Here is a 23,039-nt window from a genome sequence, read left to right as displayed (position 1 = left end):
GACAGAACCAAAAGCTTAGTGCGAAGTCACTGATTACCTAACATTGGGTAGCTTTCAACCGCAGTGTCCAGAAATGTTCCGGAAAAATCACTAAAATTTGCAGAATCCAGAAGTTTGGCGGCATCCAAATGGCTTGTTTTCTCACATCTATTTCGCGCATCCGCAGAAATGTGATCACATACTTCTTTGGCATTGGGTACTCTGCAAGATATAATCCGCCCATATTTGTTTTACCAACTGTTGGAAGAAAAATATCACTTGTCCTAATATTGTCTGTATCATTCCGAATTTTCTCAATGGCTTCAATGAAATATTTAAGTGCTGTTTGTACTTTAATGGTAGGCCTGCAGTAAATGTGATTATAGAAATATTCACATGCGGCATTATTTTGTGAAAGAATTCTAACCAAAACATGAATTCCCTGTGTTGGATTTCTCTAGTTCTGAAAAGCACTCTTTCGAAACATTTTAATTTTCATAGATAGAATTGACGATTCGTGACTTGAAATTCCATCGAGTAGCTGACCCACTCGGAATACGTCGTACAGCTACTTTTTTCAAAACAGATACACGCTGTGGGGAGCAGGAGGAAAAATGTGGAAAATCCTGAAAGACTACAGGAAAAAAGCTCTTGTCGATTGATTTTGAGGTGCAGTTCTTCCCATTATCAAATTTTATTGGTTAACAATAGACGTAGTGTGCCAAAGGAAAGTGTTCTTTAATTTTAGATTGTACGCCATTAATTGATCCCTTATTACCGATGCCCCATTAAATGTGTGCGCTATAATTCTGCTACGATCTGAATCTGTGTCAATGTTCAATTCATTTAATATACACTCCTGACAATTCTGGGCTCCCGGACCTTTAGGATTAAAGAAAATAAAAAAGAGTAGAAAAGACAGAACCGAGCGGCGAGCGCCGCCAGTAAGCAAAAGAAAGCGAGAAAGAGGAATACTTGGCGCTTGCGCAGAATGTCTTCGGGCTCAACCTAACACAGCACGGTGGAAGCTATTCTGGGTGTAAAAAAAAGGAAAGTGGACAAGACATATTGAGATCTTTGCTCCATGCTAGAGATATAGGCTTGTATAGTTCAAGCGGGCTCCATTCAGTACAGCCCGCTCGGTTCGTTAGTACAACTTCCACACTGCTGAAGGCGCTGATAATCGCGCTCCACGCTCGAAAAAGGAGATCGTCATGGGAAAGTTCTGTATTTTGTTAATTGATTAACACTTTAAACAAATGAATAGATGGAAATTTTTTGAACTAAAATTACTCTAACACAAATACACAAACATAGGAAGCGTGCTGTAGCCCGGTAGCCCTACGTCAGAAACCGCTACTGCTCAGTTGTACTTACATTATTTTGTACGAATATATAACCCTAATAAAGATACTGTACTACAAATTATTTCTTTCTTCCATAAATTATAATAAAATATTATCTCTGTTTAAAGAAAATGATTGTTAATGTTAAGTCATTTTAATTATTTTTCTCTGTAATAAGAACATTATCCCTAGGAATATTTTTTATCTTTGTGCTATTGCGGTTGGATGAAGTAAAATTCTATACGAAGCACTATTATTTCAGACATGCATTAATAACTAATGTATTGTTCTGTATGTAAGACAATGTGTATACTGAACATGTCTAGCGAAGGTGTTGTTTTAATACAGAATCTATAACTCAGCTTTTCAGTAGTCAACTTTATTGGGAATCCGAAGAACGAAGTTAAAAAAAAAAAAAAAAAAAAAAAAATGTTGGACTTACCAGCGTGTGTGTGTTCGAATTCTGGACTAATCCAAATTATCCAGAGAAATCATTATATATTTCTTTGTTGCTATTTCAGATGTATCCTTTATCCAAGTCGTATGAAACGGAGACTTCATACATCGCTATACTTTGTATGAACTATGTTCCGTATTTACTTAATCACTTTGTAACTTTCTCTAGTGTTGACAAGGCCGCAGGTGTCAATCGAATAGTTTAGTGTTTCACTCATGTCACCTTGTGACTAAGGTACGTCCTGTTGGTATATATATGGTACTGGGTTCAATTAGCGATAAAATACATTTTTAGCGTTAAACAAATGCAAAAATCTACACGAAATGAGATACCGTGATCTCTGACTTACGGATAACACCAAGCAACTAATGGTACTGAGTGTGATTGAGTTTACTAATTACTATTTGGCTAAAATCAGTGTTCCTTTATCTATAGTTCTTTTCGTGCTTTGAATTGCAAAGTTTGAAATAACCGTTTTAAATTATTGTGTATATATATCTTCCGAGTAATTCTGAGAATCATTGCTCTTTCTTTAAGCAATGTATGAGACTGTTAAATTGCTCTTTCCTTAAAATGTTGCACTAAGAAGGATGCATCCAGGAAAGTCCAAATTTGCAGAATGTCTATAGCAGGGAAGAATAAATATGTTTAGTCGATGGCTGCACAACGCCTCCGCTGTCACCACGTTGTCACACAGCGAATACAGCGAACGTTTAAGAGTATTCTGCACTTACTATTAGGTATCGGCCTGGGAACTTTGGCGCATCTACCCAGTCTCCTTCTTGGTGTTTCATTTTTAATGGCGAGTACTGAGTAGGAATAATATTGTAAGCGAATGCGTTTCCGGCTGACACCACACTTTTAATTATTGCGACATTTAAAAAAAAATACCTGTTAATTAAAATGTACAGAGAAGTTATTTCTGGAAAATTCTATTCAGGCCTCTTGTGGTAACAACTGCACTTTAGTAGAAGATACTATTAAGGAAAAGAATGAGGTAAAATAATCTTTATATCGTACAAGCAATGGATGATAACAGCTTAATAAATGATTGTACGTAAATCTTGTTTGAGTTTGAATATAGGATTGTATAAGGCTGTGCATTTTGCATTATTATTGAGGTGCTGCAACTAACTAACTGCAAACCATATGATAAATTCTTACAGTAATATTGATTTACTCTGTATGGAAACGAAAATAGTTTAATATATGGTTAACCTCCTTTGTGCCAGGGGCGGATCCAGAGGGGGGCGATCGGGGCTATCGCCCCCCCCCCACAAGAGGAAACTTTCTTATTTTATATATAAATAAACCCATCCATAACAAGTTTGGAGCTCTTAAAAGTAGCAGTATTACCGCCGACCGCCCCCCCCCCAGAAGTCCGTCCTGGATCCGCCCCTGCTTTGTGCCCATAATTTTAAAATTAACGTTTGTCACTTTTCAACACTTGACTTTGCAGTAGCTTTCCAACGAATTAGCAGGAAGCCCAAACTTATAGGACACCCTGCAGGTAAATACATTTCTTTGGACAGTTTCACTGCTCCAAACTAAGATTTGAAAAGTGTAGTATTGTTAATTTTATTATTATTGGCACAAAGGAGATCAACCATATTTTAAGCTATTTTTGTTTTCATACAGAGTAAAACAATATTTGACAACATTACAGTAAGAATGTATCATGCACTTTGCAGTATGTTGCAGCACTTTAATAATGGTGCACTATACGTACACTCTAGATCCTGCATATGTCCGATCCATACATTACAAGAAGGCAATACGTATTCGATACAGGTAAAATCTGTATATTTCATATGGACAACCTATTAGCTATATACATCCAATCTATACATTACATATGGCCAACCTGTACGCGACATACGTATAATCTATATGCTGCATGCAGACAGTCTGTAAGCTACATATATGCACTCTGTATGGTGCATACGGATATTCTGTATGCTGTATCTGGACAAGCTGTGTGCGACATAAGGAAAATTTGTATAATACATACGTACAATACGTATACTGTATCTAGTCGTACGTATGGGGCACAAGTACAATATAGATGCTGTCTCGGGGTTGAACGCAAGAAACATACGTACAGAACGTATATTGCATACTTCTTGAAATCATGCTCCGTCCTGATAGTCAGTGTATGTCGTCATTATTAACCCACATGCTACATAAGACCCTGACGTCACAAAGCTAGATATCACCTCCGTATATACTTGTTACTGCAGATGACGTCACACGAATGACGTCATTGCACTTATGCAGACAGTACGTATAATACATACTTTTTCAGCTATACGTTTGCTGCAGGATGTTATATACGGTTGTACGTTAAGTCCAGAAACTACAGGAATTACGAATGTAACCTACGTTTTTAAGTATGCCACCTACAATTTTTTTTCTCAGTGTATTACATTTAGAAACCTACATTGCATTTCCGTTACTATTGGCGCATTGTAGAATTGATTATCCCTTATATCCAGAGTAAAATTTACCTATGAAAAGCATAAGATTTCTTAAAAGCAAGCTTTGCAAGACTCTTGCAAGCAAGATCAAGACCAAGACCACCCGGATTTTGGTCTTGCATTTGCTCAAATACAGGGTGTTAATGAACTATACCGACAAACTTTAAGAGGTGATTCCTCACATCAAAATAAGTGGAAAAGTTCATATGGACCTGTGGCGAAAAGTGCATAGTTTGAGCTAGAGCTGTCCAAAGTTGCGAAAAAGCCCACTTTCAAGAGGCCCTATTTCGATTTCGAGAGACTGTGGATGGTGGTTCTTACCAGCGTGAAGGAAGTCACGCATACGCAATTCAAAAATGCGTATTTCATTAATGTTCAATGTGTGTACATATTATTTCCTGCACGGTGAAATTCCCAGATATGCTATCAACCGAATTTTGAGATATGCTCTGACTTCATGATTGGTCCAAAGTAGAGATGCAAAAAAGACGGCTTTTTTGAATCGATGGTTTTTTGCACATAAAAAGCCGGCTTTTGGGGGGGAAAAACGAGAATTTTGGAAATTTTGGCTTTTTTCATTTTCATGATTTTCTGTTTAAATAGCTTTCTTATAGTATACTCTAAAGTTAAATAAGATTCCATGACCTAAATACCATATTTCGCTCTGGAATTCACCATCATGATGGCTGGAGCATGGTTTATGAATTAAAGTAAACATAAAGTACGTAGTATTTGAAGACAATTGTAGAAGCTATTTATTTTAACTTCTGAATTATCGACATTTTTATCTTCTCTAGATCATTTCTTTTTAGTCATCCGTGTTGCACTTCTTAGAGCTTAGTACTCTAGCTTCTAGCACATAATTAAACTTATGTTTTTCAATATATCCATCAAAGCGTACGTTTTTCAATATATCTATCAGAGCGTACTTCCACATTTCCGTTATACTATAGCTGTGCAATGATTTAACAATCTTCCGGACACAATCTTGAATACCATTTGATAGAAATCAGTATCGGGTTTTGTATTTGGGAGGGTTTTTTCTGAATAATGTGTGTTTTTTCTAAAAATTCCTAACTTTTATTTAAAAGGAGCTTAAGTTTATGAGTACAGGCATAACAAGTATTTCGTTTCGTTTGTATATTTAGCTGTACTCTTCCAGATACAACCTTGAAGACCATTTTATACTGATAATCAGTGGCGGATTAGAAAAGGAAGGGCTTTTCTTATTAATGCTTAGTTTTTCTAAAAATTCTTTTTTTTTTTTTTTTTATTTGAGGACAGCTTGAAGTTTATGAGTAAAAGCAAAACTAATATTTAGTTTGTTTTAGAAATTCCGTAATTTCGGTGTAGAGGCTTCAATCCGAAAGACATCCCCACGCTAACCCTCTTCGCAAACCCATCACTGCTGGTAACTAGTAATAACAAAGATTTAAAAACGATTAGAAAGGAAGTCGGCGAGGACTCACAGTACACGCACTATCTCTACACTCACAGATGGAATTAAGAAAAACTTTTGTCAAAATGGTCGAATGCGGGATTGAATCTCGGACTTCACGATAGAAGCGTAAAAGCTAACCATTCACTCATGTTTGTTGTGCAATTGTGCTTAACTTAAATGTATTCCCTCTCTCTCTCTTTCTCTATGGCCACAAAAGCTCTCCATTGACTTCTGTCTGTCCTTATCCAATTCAATCCAGTTTCTACTCTGTATTCCTATTTCTGCTAGATCCACCTTAATATTGTCCTCCCATCTGCGCCTAGGTTTTCCTAATGGACGTTTCCTGATTGAATTTCCACTTAAAACTTTGAAAGCGTTCCTACTTTCTTTCATTCTGGCTACATGACCTGCCCATCTGCGCCTCCTAGACTTGATGACTCTAACAATGTTTGGTAAACTGTATAAATTATGTAGTTCCTCCTTATGAAGTTTCCGCCATTCCCCATTCCCGTTCCTCTTGAGTCCAAATATTTGTTTCAGTATTTTATTCTCAAATAATTTCAGTCTGCGTTCTTCCCTCAGCGTAAGCGACCATGTTTCACAACCATAAAGCATAACAGGCATGACTATCATTTTATATATATTTAAGCTTTAAATTCCTTGACAGAATTCGCGACGACAAAATATTTTGAACTGAATAATAACAAGAATTTCCTGATTTCAGTCGACATTTAATTTCTTTGTGAGTATGATTTTGGTCTGGTAATACTGATCCAAGATATTTGAAAGTATCCACTGAGTCGAAAGTAATTATTGATATTTTAACGCATTCATTATTTGCCGTAACTTCCTTGTATTTAGATTTCTCTGAATTTACTCATGTCCCTGCAAGCGTTTAATAAGGCCTCTGCATTTCTTTCGATCGTGCTATCAGATTTACATCATCAGCGTACACCATAACCTGGTGAATACCATTCAACTCTAGGCCCTGGTTCCTATCTTTGATTTTTCTTATAGCGTACTCCAGAACAAAGCTGAATAATAACGGCGATAACACATCTCCTTGTTTCAGGCCAATCTCGACGTGGAAGCTCGCATTTTTCTACTCGGACTTTACTCTGGGATTCATTTAAACACTTAATAAATCTAGCTTTTTCGTTATTCCAAATTCTGTAAGAATGTTGTACAACATTTCCCTCTTAACCGAGTTGTAAGCCTTTCTAAAATCAATAAACAGTTGATGTACTGGGTAATATATTCTCATTTCTTTTCGAGTATTTGTCAAATAGTAAATATCTGGTCGATTTCGACTAAATCCACACCGATAATCTCCAATAATTTAATCTGTATGGGGTCAGTCTTATTAATAGAATGTTAAGAGAAATGCCTCGATAATTATTACAATTAATTTTGTCGTCTTTCTTGTTAATTGGAATAGCGATTGATTCTTCCACTCTTTTTAAATGTATTCCATAGTTTTTCTTTTCTGTATTAAAAAAAAGAAAAGTTTCGTAACGATATGTTGAATTTTCTTGTTAAAAATTCAGAAACCTTTAGGACTGGGTAAACCGTGATGGTGGTTATATATTTCACAGCCTAGGAAACCATACGCTCAGGTGAACCGTCTATTACGTATATGATCCATGAAAAGAAAATTCGATAGTTTCCCGATTCTGAACAAGCTTAAGGAACAGTCAGTGCATTACAGAATTTGGAGCTTTACCGATTTTGCAGATCCGAAGCACCTGATAGGAAGTAACAGATTATTACGTATGTGATCAATGAATGAAAAATTTGTTCGAAATATTCATACAATGTATATGAAAGTTAAATCTTAACTGAAACATTTCAAGAATGTACAGAACCACCCGAAACGAAGCTCTTGATGTGCAGATTTCCCCCATATTTTTCTTTATTTTGCTTCAAAAAGAGGGTGTGTGATATTTTAAGTAAAAATACGACATACAATTTCGCTAGCTATTTGTGTATCATTTTTTAAAGTACTTATTGTATATAAGAGGTTAAAATATTATTACATATATTGGTTAATCCTTTGGAATGAATTCATAATGAAAACATGTTAAGAATTTTAAAAAATCTTTCTGAAATTCATGGTTTATTTTCGAGCCCGAAGGGCTTATTTTCGAGGTTTCATATTATTATCTGCATCAAACATTAATTAAATGAGTTTTTTTTTTGTTGTTGTTGTTGTAGAGAAGCGAAACAAAGTCTTCTTTATCAGTTTAAAGCAAAATTTTCAAAAAAGCCCAAAATTTCCCAAGCAAAAAAGCGAAGCAGAAAAAACCGAGTTTTTTCCAAAAAAGCCGGTTTTTTTCCGAGCCCTTGCATCTCTAGTCCAAAGTAGGCAAACGATAAGCCATGATAGCAGTGAACACAGAATTCTTTGGCGCGATGTTGGAAGTGTTAAGTTATCGTCAGCAGCACGGTCTCTTGTACTCGTGAAAACGAATGGTTCAATGTTTCCTTTCATGCTTATGAGTGAAGAAAATGTGAAATATATCGTAACGAAATAATATCATCGCACGTTATTCCGAACACAAAGAAACATGGAGCTGCCTGTTCCTAACACTTCCACCTTCCCTCCGAAGCGTTGGATGTCCGTTGTTGTCAAGTCCTACTTTGGACCCTCCTTGAAATCACGGTATATCTGAAAACTCTATTGAAAACATACCTGAGAATTACACCCTGTAGGGAATACCCTCTACATCTATTGACAATTGATGAAATATGCACTTTTGGATTGTGTATATGTGGCCTCCTTGACGGTGATAAGAGCCACAATCCACGGTTTCTGGAATTCGAAATAGGGCCTATTGAAATTTAGCTTTTTCGCGATTTTGTACAGTTTTGGATTTACAGTTTGTTGGTATAGTTCATTAACACCCTGTATATATATATATATATATATATATATATATATATATATATATATATATATATATATATATATATATATATATATAGATAGATAGATAGATAGATAGATAGATAGATAGATATGTGTGTGTGTGTGTTAAAAATAGGGAACACGTGCTGCCATGTAATAGTAATCGTAGAGACTTACCTTCGTGTCAGGGATTTTAGTGTTAATCAAAAGTATTTTGCTGTTAATTAGTATTGTATTAATGGTGTACGCAGAATTTAGTAAAGTGGATTTAAGCATTCAATTCTCCTTCCTTTTAGGACAAGCGTGATTTTTGCATGTATACATGTATAGACCATTATGTTAACCCTTTATATATTGGCGATACTTACAAGTGCCGCCTTGGATTAACGCTTATATCTTGACCTTGTCGCTCTCATTCGTGACAGGACTATAAAGGGCATACGTAGTTCACAGCTCATAGAACAACCAGTAAATGGGACTACCGTGTACACATGCTGGGTTTCTCAGCTCCTTTGCTGTTGCAGTTCATCTTCAGACAGGCTCGGACTGTCCAGGGCAGGGATCCCTACGGGGGCCTTTTCTAAAGATATATAATGAATATTGAATAACATGGAAAGTAAGAAAGTAAGATGTCTGCTGTGTTGAAGCATAGTTACTCGTTGTAGTTTGTTCCGTTCCCAGAAGTCGGTGCCCCAGCATTGAAAGTAGGTAATCTTGGGGTCCCATTATTGGAATGGCATAGTCTTGTTTGGAGCCCTTTGTTTGTGGCCTAGTAAGAATATGTTTCAACAATATAAAAAATGAGGCCCAGAATTATATTGTCTAAATGTGTATTGGGGCCCCATGACTGCCGAAATGAGACTGACTTTTATAAAGTCCTGCTGGGGCCCTCTATTAGTCATTTGACAAATTATTGCAAAACCATAAAGAAACAGAAACTTAGTATACTTTGTGAGACTCCTACATGTTACATGGGAAGGGAAGATGGGGCCCTACAACTGAAGTTCCTGCCGGGTCCCTATACCCCCCAGTCCGAGACTGTCTTGAGATATTGATTGTGCACATTCTCGCAATACGTTCTTGTGGTAATTTTATGTGTGATGCTTTTATGAATATCATACACAGAAAGGAAATAAGAGAACTTAATTTGATCGAACAGAGGGAAGTGTTTCGGAATGAATATTTTTTTTTCTTTTCTTACCAAGAATCCTGACGGTACTTGGTAAGCAGGGGTAAAAGTGTATCTGAAAAGGTAGGGTGACGGGTGACGTCAAGCCATCTCCTGCACTTATCTTTGCCATTGTATTTTTTAGAAAGTGGAGGAACGCTATAAATATTTTTGGAAGTGAAGGAACGGCGTATCCCGCGTTTGCCCTAATTTTTATCCCAGCTTATAAGTACCAATACAGAAAAGGTATTATGTCTCTACTCATTTTTATCTTTTCTGTGAAATTATTAGGGTTTATAGTACATACAAACAGGTTTGTCAAGAAACTAAAAGATGATCGAAAAATAATCATCGATATTTTGTGTAAAATAAGTGTAAAATAATTCAGGCAGTAAAGGATTAATGCAATAGATGTTTATTTTTCCATAATAACCTGCTAAAGGGGGTTTAATCTTCCTCTTATGTACATCACTGTATTGTGTTAAATGTTTATTTTCATCCTTTCTCATATATGTTGTTAACAGAATAAACGTAGACCTATGAATTGTTCATTCTGTGTTCAATTTCCAACAAATCTACAACTCATATTTCAAACACCGATAGAATGCATTATGAGCTACTTGGAGTTAAGAAAACCCCATTGAGATTTGCTTCAGTGTACGAGAAGTGGATGTTTATTGCAAGGAAACATTAAAAGCACACATTAAGCACACACAAAAACACTTTTCGTTACGGCCATTGCACCTCAAGTTTTTAGTCGCCATGCGTGTTCTTTCTTCTAACTTTCGTTCGCGGCATTAAAAAGAAATATTTTAAAAAAAAACTATATATTTCAAGCAAAAAGAAAAGAAATTTTCTTCATGCACTGAAACTGAACTAAACGTGGGAGTCAACGTGAATAACGCAGTTGGGCTATTTTTAGTTGAGTTGCTCTGGTGGTGCCTAGTTTGCGCCGTCGATCGCCATGCGTTTGTTGAAACGAGTGAGAACCCCGCATAAGGACTGACTGACCCCTGCTTGCCTCTCAGGTGAGTAAAAAACACAACCCCCTACTTCAGTATATTACAGGTGAACTGCTATCGTGGTCGCCTTATCCTAACACCAATCGTGGTCAGAAGTGTTCGTGGATTTTTATTGTGTGAAAGCCCAAAAGGTTGTTTGTAGGTTAACGTGCTGGTTACAAAAGATACATCACGGCGTAGATTTTATATTTACGAAGAAAGATCTCCGCAAAACGCAAGTTATTTTGTACTAATTTTTGTGCTTTTAAAATGATAACACAGCGAAAATCTCAACGTAGTTACGATGCTTTAACATCTTAACAGATTTTTAAAACAAATACGAATTATGTATACGTTTTCGTTTAGTGATTATGTTGTGTGTTTCAGATTTCATCAAGTATTTTCACCAAAAGCTGTTACTGTTTTAGTGTTGATGAATTATGACCCATACTGGCAGTGAGTGAAAAAATAAAATGTGCAGGGATCATTCCTTAACTCGAATTTGCTTTTTGTTGTTTCTTCTTCTTCTTTTTTGGTAACGCAAACAGCTGCAAATTCTTTATAGTAGAATGAAAGATCATCAGCATATAGCAAAGTTGGCACTCGGTGTCAAGTACAGTTTCGCCAGCACCGTATAGAATAATGGAAGAGTGTGTCGAAACGATGCGGGGCAAAAAACTTTTGAAATTTGATATAAGTTTACATCGTTTTCTTGATAATAACCCACGCTTTGTTGTTCGCAGTAAGTATTGCGTTATGAGATTGTAAAGATGTTCCTATTTAAGTTTATTTGGATTCGTTGATATTTTTTGTATATAAAATGGTGTATGAAACACAATGTAACTCATGGATATACGAAGTTTTACTAAATCGGTTAAATTTGCGAAAATATTATTATTTGCAGTATTGAGTGGAAACATTCCTCTGGAGAGGGCATTATTTATTTATTTATTTATTTATTTATTTAAGAAGAAGAACACAACAGGTTATTCTACCCAATTACAGTGTTCATACCAGTGTTACATAGAATATCTATAATATATTTGCGAAATCTATTCTGACCCATACTATGTATATCCAGAACATTTTTACATTTACTCAGTTTGTTGTAGACTGCACCCATCCTCCACGTTGGTGACTGTTTTGTTGCATTTGTTCGAGATTTCTTACAATAAAAGAAATTTCCATTGCCCACACGTATGTTTCCATTGGGTACCCTGAGATGAAAGGCAGAGACCAAATCCTTACTATTTAATTTGTTATTTAATATTTTGTACAAGAATATCATGTCATTTAACACTCTTCTGTGATTGAGAGACATTGTGTTAAAATTTTCATTAAGAGAAGTACTATTTTCATATGTGGGGAAGATGCCTGTTCTCTTGTACACCAGAAACCGCAGAAATTTATTTTGAACTCTTTCTATTCTAATAGAGTCTTTCTTCGTGTGGGGGTTCCATATAATAGACGCATATTCTAATTTTGATCTAACAAATGAAAAATATAATTTCAGTAAAACATTCGATTTATTAAATTCCCTTCCCATTCTCAAAATGAATCCAAGATTTTTGTTTGCGTCATTTACAATTTGATTTATATGATGCTCAAACGATAGTTTGTTATCATACATTACACCCAAATCTTTGATAGTTTGTTCCCCCTTTTAACTCTTTACCATCAATTTAACAACATTCCGTTTCTTAGTGAAGGACACGGTTTTGGCATTTATCTGAATTTATGTTTAACAAGTTGCTCTTGCACCATTCTTTTACTCTGTCTAGATCCTCCTGCAAACTGACACAGTCCTGTGCTGTTGTAATTCTCCTATATAATTTTAGATCGTCTGCATAGAGTAGTTTATGTGATGTTTTAATACAATTAGGAAGGTCATTAATGAATATTATAAAAAGTAACGGCCCTAAATTAGATCCTTGTGGGACTCCAGAAAATTGAATATATTCAAATGATCTACAGGATTTATAAACCACATATTGTTTTCTGTCCATCAAATATGACTTCATAAGAGCAATTAACTGAGACAACAAGATAATGTGTCAGTTTAGTGAACTAAACAATGGTAATATGTACAGAATGGAGGGTTTATATTTTTAATCATACTTTTGGTTTCGTATTTTCTAGATCAAAATTTTTGATTTGAGTGTTGTACGGTGAATTTGCACTTAACATTTTTCTCAATCGAGCGAAACTTGTTATATTTATCAACTGGGCTGTTTACTTTTTTATAAACCTAACATTTTTTTCATAAGAATAAGGACCCTTCGATCTGCCCCCTCCAAACTTTCCAACACATTACATTTTTTGGAAACATTTTCACTGTATTATTTGGAATTGATACCAAGAAGTAACGACAATCTGTTCTCAGGAAACTTGATGCTTCTGGAAAATTACTAGGAGTGTTTTGCATTAACATGTGATTTTGTCATCTGAATATCCTACCCAAATAATATGTTATTTAAGAATCTAGCAAGCGAAAGAAAATCATCCATCTACAATGTCCTATATAGACATAATAGTGCGAATTCTACAGTGCCTAAAGAAAATTTAATAATAATAATAATAATAATAATAATAATAATAATAATAATAATAATAATAATAATAATAATAATAATAATAATAATAATAATATTGTTTTCACGAAAAAGAAAATTAGAACAAGAAATTTTATTCATATAGGCCCTATTGTACGAAATATGATTTTCTTGTCTTAAACACTGAACATTACATCTTGTAGCACCAAATATTCATGACAATACTCAAGAAATATAACAATAGCAATCTTGATACGGTTGTGCCATAGGCCTATCTCAATTTGATTTACTAACGAGAAGAAAGTAGCATACAAGTCTCAATTGAGTATACAATGATATTTAGCACACTGTTTGTATTAAAGACACACAAAGAATCCTTAAACTGACATGTGTGGTGTTTGTCACTGGAATGTATTTTTTCACATAGGGCTAGATTTTTATCGCTGAGCGATTGATCGTACATTTCAGTACGTGAAAAGAGCAAGTTTTGCTTCAGAATTAAAACATTTATGGAATCGTGGGTTCTGAAATATTTGTTTTCTCGCTTGACCAATAGTGATTCATTTTCACCCTGGAATGCAGAGACAAAACTCGACATCTTTAAGGAGGGCTGTTACATTTATAAATCTTTTCTTTAAGATACTGAACATAGTCACCTATCGATCGTGTGCTTTGACATTTGAGCTAATCCAGTTATTTAACTCTTCTGCTACAACACCTTTAATAATAGAAAACTTATCAGTGTCGAAGAGTCAATTTGCATATTACCTACATTTTCTATTAATGATATATTTTGTTCAATATTTGACCATTCAGCCTCTGATTTCAAAGTACATCAAGTTAATGTGCTAAGATCCGAAAATTGCTTTCCCCATGAAATTAGATAATGATATGATACAGTGTAGAATGTGTGAACAAAATAATAAAATCTATCCTTAGGTGGTTTGTCAGACTCATGCACGTCCTTCAACACATAGGCCTATTTCTCTCTTAGACTCAAGAAATTATTTTTCCAATTTTTCATCTTCATTGTGAGTTCATAAATAGTTAAGGCTAAAGCAATAGCCTACATAAACGCTTTTCTTTTTCAGTTTCTCGTATACTTGTATCAAAAATATTCAGCTGATTATGCACAAACCACAACCAAAATTTATCATCAGTGGCGTATTTACGATTTTGTTTTGGGGGAGCTTTGCTAACTTTAGTCCTGGAAATGTGACAATACTGCAAGATATTTCATTTACTTTAATAAGCCTATAGTAAATAAAATTTTGGGGGAGGTTAAGCCCGGAAGCCCCTCTTAAATACGCCTCTATTCATCATTGAAACACTTATATTGAGAGCAGAAATGGAACGGGACTAAAATACGAGATATTTGCCTGTCCCGACTAAATTTACAGTGATGTGGGACACTCTGATCCAAAAACGGGACTGTCCCGTTTTTTTACGGGACATATGGCAGGGTTACTTTTTAGTATCCACAGTAATAATTAAATGCAGGGATTTTAGATGCATTTAAAAAAAAATGCGAAAAAGGTACAGTGAAACACACTAAGTTGGACGGACACCTGTGAAATCTTCGAAAACTGTCTAAGTTAGAGGGGTACCCAAGAAAGAGGTAGAAGTTTGTATCATAGCCATGTTACGTAATAAATAATACTACATTCAAAGGCGGATCCAAGGCGGGGGGCTAAGGGGCTATAGCCCCCCTCCCCCTTGACGCTCAGATTTACACTGGATAAAATGGGCTTCAATTCAACTTTACACTGGATAAAACGGCAAATTATGGTTTAGCCCCTCCCTTGATCATATCCTGGATCCGCCACTGAACTACATGCATCAATTTACTACTTTATGTGCAGACAGGAGCGTATTCACGGGGGAAGGGGGTCCACTGGGTCCGGATCTCCCCAGACTTCGTATCTCGACAAATATTTGTACACTTTTTAAAGAAAACTACGATTAGCTAGGGAAAAAATGGTACCTTAAAAATTTGATTACACTACATCTGTACTCTTTCTTTTCTTATAAAAGCAATTTAGTTTTATTATTTTTGCTGAGAAAATAGCATGGTAGTACTTTAAAATTACTTATTGTTTTATCTAGGCATAGTGACTACTAGTGGTGGACACCCCCCTAACACAAATTTCTGGGTACGCATTTGTGTGCAGAGCAATATTTATATATCATTTTAGGGGTCGTCGGTCGTCCACATATTACACTGAAAAAAGCCAACTCCAGATTTAAGGAGAAAACGAGGATAATATGCTTTCTGTTGGGAACATCATGACAAGACGGTGGTGTCAATCGTAATACTGGGTGAAACACCCTTATATCATGCGGTGACGTACGTCAGTAGAAATAAGTGAGAGCACCAATTACTCCTGTGGAAACAGTAATCACCGCTCTCACTTACTGACGTACATTGCCATAGGAAATGAGGGTGTTTCACCCAGTATTACGATTGACACCACCGTCTTGTCATGATGTTCCCAACAGAAAGCATATTATCCTCGTTTTCTCCTTAAATCTGGACTTGGCTTTTTTTTAGTGTACGTAACGCGCCAACGGGGGGTGGGGATTCGGCCTTGCGTTACGAAGTGACAACGGCGAGAAGGGGGTTTACGTCTTCGTTACGTAACGCATGTTTTTTGCTGTTATGTTTATTTTTATTCTCAAATTTATATGCAATCTATTAAACAAATAATTTTATTCAGTTTTCTTTTTTTTTTATAAATAAATAAATACTTCTATTGTTTCAAGAAATTGCGTACATATATTCTATATAAATTGAATCATGTAGAAGGGATTCGAAGACCTAAAAGGATAGATGCGATCTCCTAGAGAAATCGACAGTTTGCAGTTTCGAAGAATTAAAACTGGTTAATTATATATTATTACGATGCTACTATTTGCTAATACTTTGATTTGTTGGCGAATCATCATCATCATCATAGGTATTCTGCCTTTATTGGCAGGTCACTTGCCGCAGCTGAGAAGCTTCCATGCTCCACGGTCCTCCGCTAACCTTTTCGTCTTCGCGTATGATCTTTCTGTTTTAATATCATCCATTAATTGTAGTCTCCTTCGCCCCCTCCCTCTCTTTCCCGCCACCATACCCTCTAGGACGTCCCTCATGATACAGTCTCTTCTTAGGCAATGTCCCAAACAGTTTCTCTTCCTCTTCCTAATAATATCTAAAAGTGTTCTTTTCTCACCCACCATTTCTAACACTCTCTCATTCGTTTTCCGCTCGACCCAACTAATTCTTTCCATTCTTCTCTACGCCCACATTTCGAAGGCTTCCAGTCGATTGTTGGCGAAAAACACTACAAATATATTCAGAATACAAGCATTGCCTAATAAAAAGTACTACCATTAAAATGTTTTTTTTATTGTAATAACCCCCCCCCCCCCGTAAATAAGGAAAACTTTTGAAAAAAGAATTTGAGTTTGAGTGTTATGTCCCGTTGAGCAGCGAGGCTATATGAGTTGGGGAAAAATATTAAAAAATTAAGCTCCTCCGTGGCTAAGCGGTTAGTGTATGTGCCTTTGGCGTGGGATACCCGGGTTCGATTCTCGGTGGGAGCTCATGTGGTTCGGATTCCATGTTAATCAGTAGGACCACGTCTCATATACCCTCGCTGTTGAAGGGGACGTTAAACTCAAAATCAACACAACTCAACTCGAAAAGAAAAATCAAAAAGTGTTACGTATCAAAAGGCGGGAAGGTTCGGCTTTGCATTACGAAATGTGACAAGAGGGAGCAGGAATCAAAAATTGGTAAAAAATAGCACTATGTAAATGTGGACGGCCCCTTACTGTTGTTGAATACTTTTACAGTACCTTCATGTAGAAATAAGATGACCCGGATTTTACTTACAAAAGCGGAACGCATATGAATCGGAAGGAGGAAGTAAACCTCTGATTTCCAGATTGCATTTTGGGCGCTAGCGATGTTTTCAAGTTACAAAATACACAAGTAACGCATTCAAAGATGTTCAAAAGTTCCACACACTCAAAAACACACAAAAGTTTCAGGCACGCACTGAACTCCCCCCCCCCCCAATTAGTGTACAGTACTAAAAATTACACAAAATCATTTTAACGAAAGAGTATAGAATTTGCTCTGACCCTTTGTCTATATTTTAAATAACATTTATGGGACACTTTATTCATTTTTGCTTTAAGGTTGGTTTAAAAGGACAAGTTTTGCTGATAGATGGCACTACAGTCTTCGTATCTCTCCTATGTATTTTTTACCTTTCACGAAAATTCACGATTTCTGTTACAAATTTCAACCTAGAGATTTCAATTTTTTTAAGAAAAGGAACACCATCTATCGAAGGCAATAATCCGTGCCGATTTTTTATTTAGAATTTTCTTCATTGTTGAAATGGCTTGATTGTTGAAATGGTTATCTAAATCTTTAACAATGGATCTGTTTCAACAATAAAGAAAATTCTAAATAAAAAAAAAATCGGCACGGATTGTTCCCTTTGATAGGTTATGAAGTTGCTTCTCTAAAAATGTGAAGTCTCTAGGTTGAAATTTGTAAGAGAAATTGTAAATTTTCGTGAAAGGTTAAAAAAAAAAAAAAAAAAAAAAAAAAACATGGGAGAGATATGAAGATTGTAGTGACATCTATCAGCAAAACTTGTCCCTTTACACTAACCTTAAAAACAGGACATTTAAGGATCCCGCTTAATAATAATAATAATAATAATAATAATAATAATAATAATAATAATAATAATAATAATAATAATAATAATAATAATAATAATAATAATAATAATAATAATAAACAGGACAACATTTGAAAAAAGGGGCTGCCCTAGCTAAAACGGGGCGTTTGGTCACGAACATGTCATCTTGAACTGAACTGTGCAAATACAATACAGGGTACATACTGTACAATGTAGTGAGATACCTTAGCGGTTTGTTGAATACTTATGCTTGATCAGTAACACATACAGTAGCAAAGCGACACAAACACGAAAACAACGTTCAGAGGATAAATTTTGCTCCACAGTATATGGCTGTTTCTCAGAATTTTAATTTTTCGTGAAGAAATCAGGAGGATTTGCTTTCTCTTCTGTAACTTGTTCTTCATTCACATATTTTAAACCAATTTTCTCACATCTAGGGATGCGCACGAGACAAGATTTGAGGCTGTCTTGTCTCGAAAATGTGCTGTAAAAGTGGTCTCGACTCGAAAAATGTATTCTTGTCTATTGGAAGAACTATGTCTCGACTCGAATTTTGGCAGGAAAATTCTGTCTCGACTCGTTTCGTGCGCATCGCTACTCACATCAAACCTAGCTGGTCACTCTGCCAGTCCATCCTCCACCTGTTCTCGGAATGTTATCATTGTTTTCTCATGAAAATAGGTAATCTGTTTTGCTCCATAATCCAACATTTCTTCTCGGAATTCCAACAACCTTGTCTCGCAAATTATGAAATCATCATTTGCGTCAACGCTTGATTCATTCTTCTGTATATTTGTAGTTTTAGGTGTTACAACTTTGTTTCAGATTTGTGTCTCCAAGATGGAAGATAGAAGAGTGTCCAGGTTACAGGTGTTTCAATAAGTAGAAATCAATCGTGTTTCTTCTGGTTTGAAAAAAAAATGTTCAAGTTAAAGATAAAGGTGTATCAAAGTTGAGGGGTTTCCTTGTACAAAATTTTGAAGAAAAAAAAAGGTGCAGATTTTAAATATAATGTTCATAAAAAAAAAAAGAGTACCAAAACTAATTAGGCTATAGGATTCAAAATTTTCATGTATTAAAAAGGTTGCTTAAAAACAAATCCCGGAATACACTTTTAAAATCATAAGTCCAGAGAACAGCTAAAACAAAGATTTAACATTCCGTTTAACATTATGGATAGATGGAAATGTTCCTGAATTATATACAAGATAGGAATAAACTCCGGCAGAAAAGTAAAAAAAAAAAAAGTCTTAAACGTATAAAAAGATGTTGACGTTGAGAAAAGATGCTTTCACATTTTTTTTTAAGTGCCAAAAGGTGCAACTGAAACACATTTACTGGCGTTTATTTAATGCTTTCTTTGCAAGACAAGCAGAGGCGAATCCAGGATGGACTTCTGCGGGGAGCAGTCAACTTATTCAACACTGGTGCCTTTGTCACTGGGATGAGGCAAATGGTCCTTCATCCTCCCTGGGTCTACCAATGAGAACAAGCTAATATATATATACAGAGGGTTGATTAATTCCCGTGTCAATTTCATGTGTTCACTGTGCAAAAGTGCTAGGAGGTAAAGCCGTGCAATTTGGTGTAACTTTAGACGAAGGACATAAGTTTTGTTCCTTCATAGAAGCATGTCACTTGTACTAAAGATTGAAGAGATATAGGGTCAAAGGACAAATTTCGATTTTTTTTTTTCCTTATGGGACTGCAATGGTAAATTCTGAAAGAGCCTGGAAAAACGTAAATCGAAGTTATAACAAAGAAAAAGCTGTATGGTATGATTCTATTTCACAAGCCGATCAAATATGCGTCAACCAAGTATCAAGGTCAGAGGTCACGGTCAGATCAAGGTCACAGGTCATTTTGAGAACTCATTTGAATACTCTGAAAACAACGCAATGTCCGTACCTCATCATGTCAAATGGGTTCTCAAGGTGACCTGTGACCTTGATCTGGCAGTGACCTATGACCGTGCCCACTTGATTGACGCACATTTGGTCGGCTTGCGATATAAAATCATACCATACAGCTTATTTTTTATCACTTCGATTTAAGTTTTTCCAGGCTCTTTCAGAATTTACCATTGCAATCCCATAAGGAAAAAAATCGAGATTTGACCTTTGACCCTATATCTCTTCAATCTTTAGTACAAATGACATGCTTCTATGACGAAACAAAACTTATGTCGTTCATCTAAAGTTACCCCAAATTGCACGGCTTTACCTCCTAGCACTTTTGCACAGTAAATAAATGAAATTGACACACGAAGTAATCAACCCTATATATATATATATATATATATATATATATATATATATATATATATATATATATATAATTTAAAATTGCCAGCTATAATAACAATAATTTAAAATCAGTGCATGATTTTATTAATTTCAGACGAAAGCGAGTACAATAAAAGCTTCCTTGAACGTACACCTCCCAATAACGGACTTCTCTTTTGTTCTCGACCAAAATATATGTATAGCCCTATTTATGGGACAGATCCTCTCCCCCCACACCTTTTATGGACACAAAGTGTCTTCAATGTTTTAGAAATTTCTTCATAACCGGCAGAAATTATTCTGTTCTTAGTACTTTGCACAGAGGATACCTCTTGCAATTGAAAATAATTCCTCCTCAATGCAGTAGAACAAACTTCCAACAGAAAGTAATGGTCATAGCGAGTCTTGAGAGCACAAAATGTCATATGTCCAGTTGTCTAAATCTTTCAAGAGACTGTTTCGAAGTTTCAAAATATTGACAAAAATCAGGATCGTGACTGAAATAGTTGAGCATTGGGGTTAAATGAAACATGCTATTGGCTTTTTGATGCATGCTAGGTTATCAAGCTAGGGGCCGCGGTGGCTCAGTGTTAGAGCGTTCACCTCTGGTGCATGGGGTCTCGGGTTCAAACCCTGCGGGTCCAAGTGAACTTTGTGGTGGACAAGCACCGTGTGCGTGGATTTCCTCAGGGTTCTCCCATTTCCTCCCACTTTCTTCATTTCACTCATTACTCATCATCACCGTCTCCTTTAGCCTAGCCGGCATAACCGTGGGACGTAAAGCTCAAAGATTTCATTTCATTTTTAGGTTATCAAGCTACCGAAATAGCTGACAAAGTCAATATTGAGAAAAATTGGACATATGACATTTTCGTTCTCAAGACTCGATAGAATGTACCGTACATTGTAAACAAAAACAACTATTGCAGACATTTTCACAAACCTCAATAATCAGATATGTCTATATTATTAGTATTTAATGATAATATTACAAGTTCTTATTGCGTTTTTTTTTTTTTTTTTTTTAAGTAAATCACCATACGAATTAAGGTATCTTTTTATTAGTAGGAAATGGCATGAATTTGAGGGAAAAAAAACTGCAACACATGCATCATCTTTTCGCAGTACGTACACAGATAAATACATTCCGTGTAATTGTTTCTTTACAAAGTATATTTCCCCCCACATGTCTCACCAGATCGAACACTGAACACAATAGTTAGATGTTAGTCTATGGTTTCGTCTCACTGTATCATGTCAATGAATTAATATGATCACATAAACGGCTGGTTACGTACGCGCGCTTCTGGAAAGGAACATTAAATCCAAAACAAATTAAATATTATTCACTCTGATCATACTTGTAAAACATATCACATCTAGACAGAGGAGGTTCTCCGTGGATTCACCAGTGTCGTATGTAGTGATGTATCGCTCGCGAGTGAGCCGACTCTTCTGACTCACTCTTTTGGATGAGTGAGTGAGTCGTTGTTCACTAGAAATGAGCAACGATTCTTCGAGAGTCGTCGTTACTCTTCGAGAGTCGTTGTTCTTTGGAAGTCGCCATGGTTCTTCGGGAATCATGATTCTTCGGGAGTCGTGGTTCTTCAGGAGTCATGGTTCTTTTTGAACCACTGTTCTCTGGAAGGGACGATTCTTTAGGAGTGACAATGTTTGGAGAACGTGACTCTTGTATGTCGCTCATTCGCGAACCGCCCTCTTGCTTTTTAATCTTGTTGGTTGATTCAGTCACTTGCTGTTTTGGAGGGGTAGTTTCGCTGATTCTCACTATGGCGAGCGCCTCTTCAGTGGAGTTCGGCAAATGTGCGTTACCTTAGTGTATTTGCACCTCTGTCATGAATAAATTAAAAAGAGTACCAACAATGTAAACGTTTAGCACTTTGATGTGGCAGATGGACTCACATTGATATTTTACATATAAAAGCTTAAACTTTTAACTATCAATTAAAATCTAATATGCAAAATGGGGGAGTAGGTCAAGTACGTAAAAGCCCGAAAGAGCCGGTTTTTTCCTGTTCCCTTGATCCGCTCTTGCAATCGCACATAGACAATTGACTATTCAGTTGAGAAATTAATGAAAACGAGATCGCACCAGCAGTAGAGATTAGTCACTGCATTTGTTCGTACATCAATATTGTGCAACTGTTAGTTTTAAACAAAACTATGTGTTATACAACTCTTAAAGGAAATGGTATGTTAAAATGAGCATATGTAATTCAAATAGGTTAAATTCGTAATAGTTACAGTAAATTTTAAATATATTTTATAATAGGAGAGAATTGATCCTGACTGTCTTAGTTCATTATTTACGTTGCAAAAGATAATTTCAGCTTAAATAACGAAGGTATGTTTAAGGGTATTTTAAGATACTTTTATAATATAGACCTATATGGAAATTCTTAAGACTGTGATGTACAAAATTCAAAACGTATTTCCCCTAAGTTGTACCTACAACATAACTGAATTTTATGGAAGCACACACGGTTGAGATGGGTGGGACCGATGCTCCTGTTAAGGTTTTCTGTACTTAAAACAGTTCTTAAACCGCAATGTTATGTTATTGACACAATACGTCTATTATATAAAAATGACAAGAATTTTGTAATCACTCCAAGAGAAAACAGTTGAACCGTTTAAAATTAATTTTTTGATATAGTTATTAACGCCTACTTCGAATTCAGTATTTATCATA

General features: G+C 35.7%; 1 protein-coding gene across 2 annotated transcripts in view; it reads left to right on the top strand.

Moving 5' to 3' along the window:
* The first annotated feature begins 10,649 nt into the window (after nt 1-10,649).
* Nucleotides 10,650-23,039, top strand: part of LOC145670483 (uncharacterized) — a 99,328-nt gene continuing 86,938 nt past the window's right edge. The window contains exon 1 of one of the 2 annotated variants that reach the window (XM_081739200.1): nt 10,650-10,804. The gene's annotated coding sequence lies outside the window, so the exon portion shown is untranslated. Of the gene's footprint in view, nt 10,805-11,302; nt 11,520-23,039 lie in introns of those variants that run through there. The other variant, XM_081739202.1, reaches the window with a different exon arrangement.

Source organism: Thermobia domestica, chromosome 14, assembly GCF_964235325.1.
Source record: "Thermobia domestica chromosome 14, izTheDome1.hap1.1, whole genome shotgun sequence".
NCBI lineage: Eukaryota > Metazoa > Arthropoda > Insecta > Zygentoma > Lepismatidae > Thermobia > Thermobia domestica.
Note: the sequence above shows the minus strand (reverse complement) of the source record. Positions and strands in the feature narration are given on the sequence as shown.